We start from the raw sequence: 10124 nt of genomic DNA, 5'->3' as shown, positions 1-10124 counted from the left end.
TTGTTGTGAACAAGTTTTATCTGGGTATCGCGAATCCGAGGATTCTGGAAGATTCCCTGAAGTGTATGATTTGGTCATTTCTTGCATTTTATCAAGGAATGGGCAAAGTCAACCTGTTTTTAGTCTCGGATTGATCAGATCCGAGGCTGCATGTATATATAAAGGGACAATAAATATAGAGATAAGTTTAATGAAACACATGGTGCCAATGGCTTTCCTCTTCTCATTAAACGACTTACTTGGTTTACAGACAGAGATCATACAAAATATTTCTTGAGAACATCGGTATTCCAATGGTTCTTCAAAATTGTTCCATCTAACTGTTTCAGCATAAACGTGCCTGGCCTTTTTTCGGAATGGATGATGTATGGTCCTTCCCAAGTGGCTGAGAGTTTGCCATGGATCCGTCCTTTCTGAACCGAGGCGGCGTTTCTGAGTACTAGATCACCGACTTTTAGGGGTCTGGCGTTGACTCTTCGGTTGTAATGCTTGTTGACCCTCTGCAAATAAGCTGCGTTGAGTGTCCTCGCATCGTTCCGAGCTTCGTCCAGTAGATCGAGAGCTTCGGACAGAAGTTGGTTGTTGCTTTCTCCTTGGAGCCCATCATACCTGTTGTATGCCTGGATCCTCAAGCTTTCTGTTCCGATTTCCACAGGGATGACAGCTTCGGATCCATATACAAGGTGGAACGGTGTTTGCCCGGTAGCTTCTTTCTCAGTGGTCCGAAGGGACCATAGCGTTCCGGGTAGCTCTTCTAACCATTTGCTTTTGTCATCCTCGACTCTTTTCTTGAGTGCATTGAGGATGAGTTTGTTAGCAGCTTCGGCTTGCCCGTTGCTTTGTGGGTGGCAAACTGCCGAGTAAGCTAGGTGTATGCCGAACTGTTTGCACCATTTTTGCAACGGGGTGTTGTCGAACTGTTTCCCGTGGTCGAAGACCATCAGTCTTGGTATGCCGAACCTTGTGATGATGTTCTGCCATATGAACTTGCGGACCTGAGGTTCGGTGATGGAGGAGACAGCTTCAGCTTCGATCCATTTGCTAAAATAGTCGACTCCTACAATCAACCACTTCTTCTGGTTCGTAGCTGAGGGGAAGGGACCAATGATGTCTAACCCCCACTGTGCGAATGGTAAGGGATACAGTGTTGATTGTAGGGTTTGAGCTGGTTGATGGATGGCTGGTGCGAACTTTTGGCATTTCTCGCATTTCCTTGCCATCTGCTTTGCCTCGGAAACCATAGTGGGCCACCAATATCCGGCCCGAAGGGCTTTATGTGCCAATGTCCTGCCTCCGATGTGGTTTCCGCATATCCCGAGGTGGATTTCTCTTAGGATGTAGTCAGCGTCTGTTGGACCCACACATTTTAGCAGCGGAGCGGAGAATGATTTCCTCATGAGCTCTCCTTCGGCGTTGATGATGAACCACTTGTTGAATCTTTTCAGTTTTCTCGCCTGCAGCTTATCTTCGGGAAGTTCTCCCCTTTCTTTGTATGCAACTACTGCGTCCATCCAGCTGGGTTCGGTACGTAAACTGCATACTGTGGTGGGTAGAAAGTCAATGCTTCTCTCTTGGTGAACTTCCACGTGGACCGACCTGTTTAGGTCGATGAGTGTTGAGCTTGCGAGTTTTGACAGTGCGTCTGCTTGCGCGTTTTGTCCTCGGGGGATGAGAATGACTTCAAAGGATCTTAACTTTGACGTTAAGGATTTAATTTTTGCTAAGTAAGCTGTCATGTTGGGCCACTTGGCCTCATATTCCCCTCGGATCTGGTTGGCTACAAGCTGGGAATCAGTTTTGAGGCAAACATGCTCGGCCTCCAGGGATAAGCAAAGCTCTATCCCTGCGATTGCGGCCTCATATTCGGCCTCGTTGTTAGTTGCTTTGAAGCCGAACTTCAATGCATATTCTATGCTTTTCCCCGTCGGGGGGATTAGTACAACTCCTGCTCCTGAGCCGTTTATTGTGGAAGATCCGTCAGTGAAGACTTCCCAAGTGCTTTTCGTATCATCCAGCATTTCCTGGTATGAGCACTCGGCCAAGAAGTCTGCAAACGCCTGTGCTTTGATTGCGGTCCTCGGCTGATATTTGATGCCGAACTCTGATAGTTCGAAGGCCCAGGCAGCCAATCTTCCTGACCTCTCTATTTTGTCGAGTACTTTCTCGAGCAGTTGGTCAGTTAGTACTGTGATCTGGTGGGAGTCGAAGTATGGCCTCAGTTTTCGTGCAGCTACCACTACTGCGTATGCGACCTTCTCGATGAGCGGGTACCGAGTTTCGGCCCCAGTGAGTGTTCGGCTGGTGAAGTAGATTGGCTGTTGCTTCTTCTCTTCTTCCCGAAGAAGCACTGCGCTGACGGTTCCAGGGCTGACTGCGACATATAAGTACAGGGTTTCCCCCTCCTTTGGTCTGGCCAGTGTCGGCAGTTGAGCTAGGTGGGCTCTGAGTTGCTGAAAAGCTTCTTTTTGCTCCTGTTCCCATATCAGTTCGGGATCCACCTTCCTCGGGACCCCCTTTTTCTTGACTGGTTCTGCTTCTCCCCCGGGGAGGTTCTTTGGTTTCAGTGCTTTGAAGAAGGGGGCTCCCTTGTCCGAGGCTTTTGATATGAACCTTGCTAGTGCGGCTAACCTGCCGGTTAGCCTCTGCACGTCTCTCTTGGTCTTCGGCTCGGGTAAATCCAATGCCGCTTGGACTTTGTCTGGGTTCACATCGATTCCTCTTTCGCTCACCATGAATCCGAGGAACTTCCCTGACTTCACCCCGAAGACGCATTTTTTTGGGTTCAGCTTCATGCTGTATTTCCTCAGATTTCCGAAGGTCTCTGCCAAGTCTTTGACATTGTCTTCCTCCTTGATGCTTTTTACGATGGAGTCATCCACATAGACCTCGACATTCCTCCCTTTCTGGTCGGCGAAGACGTGATCAACTAGCCTCTAGTAGGTGGCTCCGGCATTTTTCAAGCCGAAAGGCATCATTTTGTAGTTGAACACTCCTGCGCTTGTGATGAATGTTGTCTTTGCCCTGTCGTCGGGGTGCATGAATACTTGATGGTAGCCTGAAAAGGTATCCATGAAGCTGAGCAGTGCGTGGCCGCTGGTGGAGTCCACCAGTTGATCTATCCTCGGTAGGGGATAGCAGTCTTTGGGGAAGGCTCGGTTCAGATCTGTGAAATCCACGCACGTTCGCCACGAGCCGTTCGCTTTCTTTACCATCACCACGTTGGCCAGCCATTTCGGACACATGCATGGTTCGATGAATCCGGCCTCCTGCAACTTTTTCACCTCCTCGGCAATGGCTTTGTTTTTCTCTGAGGAGTAGTTCCTCTTTTTTTGCTTGACTGGCCGAGCTTCAGCATTGACGTCCAGCTTGTGACAAATCAGCTTCGGATTTATCCCTGGCATATCTGCTGCTGACCATGCAAAGATGTCTTTGTGATCCCTGAGTAGTCGGATCAAATCGATTCGGAGCCCCGAGCTTAGGCCCTTGCCTATTCGGACGCTCCTGTCTGAATCCTCTTCGAGGAAGATATCCTCCATTTCTTGATCTGGTTCGGGAGATAGGGTTTCGGGGCGGGCATCAACTTCTGCGGGAGATAGGCTACTCGTGCTTGCTCTTCTCCTTTTTGCCTCGCTTTCCTCTCCTGTAGCTCCTTTTTCTTCCTCGGGGCCGTCCCCTAGTTTGGGCTTTCGGACAGCAGTGTGGCAGGTTCTTCTTGCGACCTCTTGATCGCCTCTAATTCGCTCGGCGAACCCTGCGTCCGAGACGTATATCATCAGCTGATGGTATGTGGAGGGGACTGCTTGCATCTTGTGAATCATGGTTCTTCCCATGATTACGTTGTATACGGAATCGCAATCCATCACCAAAAATTCGTCCCGAAGGGTCTTTGCTGCTTGGCCTTCACCCACCGTGACTGGCAGGGTGATATTTCCTCGAGGGATAGCTGCGGATCCGTTGAATCCGATCAGAGGATAACTGACTTTCGTCAGTGCTTCCTCTGACTCTTCGAGGATCAGCTGCTCGAAGCAGTTTCTGAAGATGATATTGACGGCACTTCCTCCGTCGACTAACACTCGATGTACGTTGTGGTTATTGAGGTCCATGGAAATGACTAGAGGATCGTCGTGTTTGTACTGGACTCCGAAGCAATCATCAGCAGTGAAGGTCATGTTCGGGGGGTGTGGCTGGTTGTCTCCCACTGCGCTGAAGTTGACCCGATGGGAGAGGGCTCTTAGGTGTTTCTTGCTGGCCTGGCCAGACTTCTGCCCCCCGAACACCACTAGGATGTCGTTTTTCTTGTGCCCTGTTGCTTCGTAGACCCTCTTCTGGGGTTGCTCGTGTTGTTTGCCACTGGCGGCCTTTTCTTTTTCCTCCCTTCGGTCTAACAAGTATTGTTTCAGGTAACCTCGGCGGACGAGGTCCTCGATGTTGTCTTTCAGCGAGTTGCATTCTTCGGTGTGGTGACCGAAGTCGTCATGAAATTCGCACCATTTGTTCTTGTTTCTCCGAGCTGGGTTGGACTTGAGCTTCCCCGGTAGTTTCCACTTTTCATCATTTCTGTTGAGGCTAAAGATCTCTTTTCGGGGCAGAGCTAGTGGAGTGTAGTTAGTGTATTTGGGTTGAAGTTCACCCCTTCTTCCGTCTTTCTTCGGGCTCATCTCTCTACCTCCTACTTTCTCTTTCCCTTTCCTTGAGCTGCCCTCGGGCTTGCTCTGGGCATTCTTTGTGTCTCTCGGATCCGACGATCCTTTCAATCTTGCAGCGGCCTTGTTGAACTCTTCGGTTCTGATGAACGCATCAGCCATTTGGAGCACGTCGGCTATTCTGGAGGGGTTCTTCATTGAGAGTTCGTCACGGAATTTCCCTTCCTGGAGCGCGTGCTTCAAGGCGAAGATGGCCACGTCTGGCTGCAAGTTTGGTATGTTCGTTGATTCTTTCATGAACCTGGCCATGAATTCTCTTAGACTTTCGTCTCTTTCTTGTTGAATTGAGGTCAGTTCTGCTGTGGTTCGTTCGGGGCGATTGTTGCTCACGAACTGTGTGCAGAACCTCTTTTTCAGCTTCTTCCAGCTTCTGATCGATCCCTTTGGCAACGATCTAAACCACTCTCCCGCCACTCCGGTTAGCGTGGTTGGGAAATATTTGCACCAACATGCTTCGGAGTAGGGGCTCAAGAACATTTGCTGTTTGTAGGAGATCACGTGATCCCTCGGATCTGTGATTCCGCTATACGTCAGGTGTGCTGGGAGTCTTACCTTCCGTATTTCCTCCATGATCAGCTCGTCCGAAAAAGGGGATGACGTGGGAGTCATGATTCTTTTCCCGAGTCTAGCCCTGATGCCTTCGCTTGCCGAGGTTCTGTGATTAGAACGTTCGGGCGTACGATGGGGGCTAGGGGTACGATCATGCCTCCTGTCTCTTCTTCTTTCTCGGCTACTGACCTCGGGTCGCTCGCCAGATTTGCTTGATTCGCCTACCCCGAGTCTCGTGTGAATCGAAGGTCTCAGCCTTGAGTGGACCGAGGGTCTCAACCTGCTGAGCACCGAGCTTCGGATCCGGGATTTGGGGGTGGTAGATTCGCTTTGGAGAGCTGTTGGAGTGGGTGATGGTCTTGTGAACCAATCCGGTTGTTGTTGTGCCCTTTTTTGGGTGTCCCACGTGCTTTCCATCCACCTTGACGTCAGGTGCGTTCCTGTCAAGGGAGGGAGCTCTCGTTCGGGTCTGGACACCTCTACACTGGGTGGCTCGTTCAACCTCCGCTTGGTCCTCCTCTCTTCTCTACGGTCTTTTGCCAATCCCTGCTGCTTCTCATTGAAGAGGAAGTTTTGCATGATGGTCATGGCCGCCGTGAGCTCCTCCCTACTTGGAATTGGAGGTCCTGGGTTTGTGGCGGTCGTAGCCCTACTCGGCTGTGACCTCGCTATCGATTGAGGGTGCTCCTCTTGGTCAGATTCTGAATCTGACCGCACTATCATATCGTCATCATTGTTGTTAATAACATCATTAACCATTTTCGCGGAAAGAGGTGATTGATGTCTTTCAAAGGCTTTGAAGTGTTCTTCCCCACAGACGGCGCCAAATTGTTCCGGTGTTGTAAAGATGGAAACAATGGGCTTCGAATGAAGGCCCTTTTGTATGTGTTGAAGATCTTGCTTGCTTGAATGAGTAGAGTCTGAATTCACCTGCACAAGAGCAAAGTCACTAGCCTCGGGGGTGTTTCCGAGGAAAACCCCTCCGATGCCTAAGTAAGAATGATGCTCGGATTCTAGAGAGAAGTTCTCTAGAAGAGTAGTCTTAAGGCGATAAATTGGACGTACCTTCAGGTGTGAGCCTTGGCGGCCTATTTATAGTGTTTGCATAATAAATGCCCATAGGTCATTTATTGCTATTGGGCCTTGGGCCTTGATGGATGGCTGACTAGCCATTTGGTAGGTTTGATGCTGTTTGTTTAGAGCCATTGGGCTTTGGACTTAGTGGCCCAATTGAGAATCAATTGGGAGCCCAAACAGAAACTTATACGACCTTATTGGTACTTATACGACCTTATTGAAACCTATAGGAGCTTATTAGAACTTATTGAAACTTATTGCAACTTGTTAGAACTTATCTGAACTTATCTACACTTATAAGACCTTAAAATAAAGTCCTATATATTGAAGAGAACAAAGCCTAAGTGTGTAACAATTGAGCACAAGTTATTTAAACACTAAAAATAATTTATTCACTAAAAAATGTAGGAAAATTTGGTAATATTAATCCAACCTTTGGCCGATTTTCTTTTATTAATCCCACCTACGACATATTTTATAATAATCCCACCTTTACTACCCAACAACTTTTATTGGGCTTAAGTGATCGAAAATCGGTGAAAAAGTCAACGAGATGGTGATGAATTGATGATAGTGACTGAATATATCGAGAGAGGGTACTTCCACGTAGAGACATATTACCGTCTACAACAAGTTTATTACATGTTAGGCCCAATAAAAGTCGTTGGGTAGTAAAGGTGGGATTATTAAAAAATATGTCGTAGGTGAACTTAATAAAAGAAAATCGGCCAAAGGTTGGATTAATATTACCAAATTTTCCAAAAATGTAATAGTGCAACTAATTGAGCATATATCTGATCACAAAATATGACTACTCCGTATTATGTATTTGTATCAAATAGTTAAATGCAATAATATAAGTTGGTTTGCACTTGCAGAATTTTCGTCCATATCAAGACAATTGATTAACTTTCATAAGTCTTCGATTGTATTTTCAAAAAAGGTAAACAATACTAGAAAATAACATTTTGCAAGTTATTTTAATATGACCTCTAAATATTTTTTGGGTCGGTACGAAGGCGTTCTTTTCAACTCTAAGTCGTTAACCAATCAGAATTTTTACCATTTAGTCGCAAAAGCGGATCAAAAAAATGAGTAGTTGGTCTTCTAATTTGGTTTCAAAAGCAGGGAAATAAATTCTAATTCAAAGTCACTTAGAGGCCTTACCTTCATATGCTATGACAACATCACGTCTTCCCAAGACAATTTCTAATTCTCTAGATCAAATTAATCGAAATTTCTTCTGGAAGCAATCCCCAGAAAAGAAAGTATTCCCATGATTTCGTGGGATAAAATTTGCCAGCCTAAAAACCAAGGGTGCCTAGGCCTGCGAAAAACTGAAGCTGTTAACTCTGCTTTCTTGGCAAAGTTAGATTGGAAGATGATTTCAGATCACAATAACTTATGTGTTCAGACTATCCATGCAAAATATTTGCAACATAAAACCTTTTTTCAATGCAAACCTCAGCAAAGGACTCTTGGATCTGGAAAAAAGATCCTCCAAATCAGACCCCTTCTTCTCAAGGGTATCAGATGGAAAATAGGATCGGGATCTAATGTCCTTTTTTGGCTCGATAATTGGTGTTTTTCTACCAATTTAGTTAACCATTTGAACTTAGATATTTCGGTAATTCAAAATCTAAATCTTATAGTCGATCATTTTATCACACTTCACCGTACTTGGGATGTTTCAGCCCTCTCTATAATCCTGCCTCCTTCTGTTGTGCAAACTATCAAAGGAATCCCTTTACCAGTAAGTGATTTACCAGATGAACCTTGTTGGGGTTTTTCTAGTAATGGTGATTTTGCGATTAAATCTGCCACATGGCTAGCACATAATTTTTATTCTTCCACTAAGTGGGAATTTTCTTGGATATGGAAGCTAGATGTTGCTCCAAAATTAAAAATCTTTATTTTGCAATTATTACATAACGCCCTACCTACCCGGGATAATTTATTCTATCGTCATATAAATATTCATAATAGTTGCTCGTTCTGTGCTAATTCTACAGAAACGCAAGACCATGTTTTTTACATTGTCAGGTTGTTAGAAATTATTGGGATGCAAACGCCTCAGTTCGATGACTTGGCACTCAACTTCGATCTACTTCTGTTCTTACTCTTTTCCGTGAACTCTGTAACAATGTAACCTTACCAGCTAAGAAGACCATAACTTCTATTTGGAGTATTTGGAAAACACGTAATGCTCACATTTTCAAACAATCTCCTGTCTCACCGGCGGGAATATACAATCGAGCTTTTAGGATCTTTACATAATGAAATATGCGTACACATCTTGATTCATTGGAAGTTAACATGAATAATAATTTACTTTCGAAGTCTCCATGTATCACGCGAGTTGCTTGAACACCTTCGGCCCCTGGTATTATGAAAATTAACTTTGATGGGTCACTTCGTAACAACTCTGGAACAGCTGGTGTAGTAATTAGAGACCACCTAGGAAATAATGTTGTTAGTCGAACCTACAATCTTGGAACCTCCTCTCCACTTCTTGTGAAGCAATAGCTCTTCGTAATGGTCTTCTATTAGCCATCGAAAATAATATACGACATATTTTCATTGAGGGGGATAATTTATTAATCATAAATATTTTGCAAGGACAAACACAATGCCCGTGGAAGATACAGGTATTAATGAATGATGTCAAACAACTACTGAATCATATTTTTCGACAATATTTATTCCCGCCACGTTTATAGGGAAGCTAATCGCACAACTGATTATGTTGCCGCCTTAGGTCATCGCATACAGACAAACCTAGAAATTGATCCATACATAGACAGTGAATTTTCTTATTTTATATCTTTAGATAAGTTAGGATATAGTCTTGAGAGAAGACTATCCTAACTTTTACTGTATCTTTCCTTTCAAATATATATATATATATATATATATATATATATATATATATATATATATATATATATATATATATATATATATATATATATATATATATATATATATATATATATATATATATATATATATATATATATATATATATATATATATATATATATATATAATCTACTTTGACTATTCATGGTGTTTTTCATGTAAGATAAAACATAGTCATGTGGGATCTTGTTAGATTCCTCTCAATGTGTATTTTCAAAATTTCAACTTTTTATCATTTTTGCATAAAGAGAATTTAAGATATAAATGAACAAAGTTGTGCATTTGCATGCGTGAAAGTAACAAATGTTATGAGTATTAAGAGCGATTTCCTTCAATATTGTTTGAAGAAAGTCAAATTCCCAAACTCTATCTCAGGTAGCGGTTGACTTAAGTAAACCGTCAAGTAGGGGCCGAACCTAGGACCTTCTGCTTAGGCAATAGACGCTCTATCCATTGAGCTACAGACAATTATGTTGATAAGTTAAATTTGGTAATGTTTATAATTAATATTAAGAAATGGTAAAAAAGAAATAAGCGCACTAGGTAGGGATTGAACCCAAGACCTTCTATTTAGAAACACAATCTATCCACCACTGAGCTACAGACACAATTGATATCACAAGAGGTTAATTCTAAGTTATATTTCTATTTAAACTGTAATTCATGATAAAAATAATTTACAAAGCAAACCGCCATCTGAGATAGCGGTTTTGTTTTAAAGCAAACCGCTATCTCAGATAGCGGTTTATAACATTGAACCGGTTTGCTTTAAAACGAAACCGCTATCTCATATGGCGGTTCAATGCTGAACCGGAAAAAAAAAATTACTTCTCTTTCTCCCTTACTTACGTGGACGGTATGGTGGGAAATAAC

This window comes from Spinacia oleracea, chromosome 5 (genome assembly GCF_020520425.1).
Source record: "Spinacia oleracea cultivar Varoflay chromosome 5, BTI_SOV_V1, whole genome shotgun sequence".
Lineage (NCBI taxonomy): Eukaryota > Viridiplantae > Streptophyta > Magnoliopsida > Caryophyllales > Amaranthaceae > Spinacia > Spinacia oleracea.
This window is presented reverse-complemented; position numbering follows the sequence as displayed.